The sequence below is a fragment of the Aplysia californica genome, unplaced genomic scaffold, assembly GCF_000002075.1.
Source record: "Aplysia californica isolate F4 #8 unplaced genomic scaffold, AplCal3.0 scaffold00121, whole genome shotgun sequence".
Taxonomy (NCBI): Eukaryota; Metazoa; Mollusca; class Gastropoda; order Aplysiida; family Aplysiidae; genus Aplysia; species Aplysia californica.
The window spans coordinates 717,604-718,744 of NW_004797391.1; positions in this window are offsets into that span (position 1 = coordinate 717,604).

Genomic DNA, 1,141 nt, shown 5'->3' on the forward strand with positions numbered 1-1,141 from the left:
AAGAAAAAATAAAATTTTAAAAAATAAAAAATAACGAGTTCAATAACAACAAAGTTATGTTCTCCAGGTTCCAAGAAAAGAGCACCACTTTCAAACCACAACCTAGAAAGCCAGTCTTTTCGGGTAGATTTTGCTCATTTGCCATATTCCTGACATAATTATTATGTTCGTCATGACACGTTATGTTTTATAATGACAAATGCCGGGTAAGAACATCCTTTACCATTTTATCTAATATTTCAAGAGTTGTTTTTTTCCCCCCAGAGGATCATCAATTCATAAACGAGTGTCTCTAAAACGCAATGAAGTCTTCACACTGTTTTAAATAGAGTTTTCCCTAGAATATTATTTCTTCCTATTGTACATAGCTTCTGCACTACGCAGAGACAATAGAGTCATTAAGAGCATGCATGGCGGTTTAATCTTTTTGTGAACTAAAAGGTTCATCTGTAGATTCTGTCTGTTCTAAGCCCGTTTTGGGACTTATTATATTTAGGATTTAACCAGTCTCTAAAGTAGAAATGAAACTGATCTGGGGTGATTTTCGTAGTGTTCCCGACTTAAGGATCGAAGAACCAACATCTAAAGAGGACATCGCAAGAACCAGTACTGGGCGGTACCGGCGAACTAGAGTTCGAGTCAAGGAGCTTTAATTACAACAAGGCCCCTACTGTATAACCTCCTTTGTTCCAGTACTTAACAGGCGATAAATGTCGAGTAACCGCTGCTTGTTAATCTGGCATTACAAAATCATACTCACCCCTCACTTGCACGTAGTAAACTAAACAAGAAAATACACATTGTTAAAAAAAATGTATTTTGCATGGAAGAACAATAATCCCGTATTTATTTTGTATCCTAAACCTGAAAGTTTGCCTTTAAAGAAGTTCTGAGGAATTGAATTATCGTTTGACATAAGCATCTTTGAGTACTTGACTGTATTGAAAATTTATAATTAATAGATGATGTCGGAGGTTCTGCACGTCTCGAGTCTCGCCTGCTGCCGTTCTTTTCCAAGTAATGCGATTTGATTTATCGCTGTGAATAATCGGGGCTTCAGGTTACAAGGGCACACCAATCGTTGTGCTAAACAAATTTATGTGGACACCCCCCAACAGACAGTGAAAAAATAAAAAACACC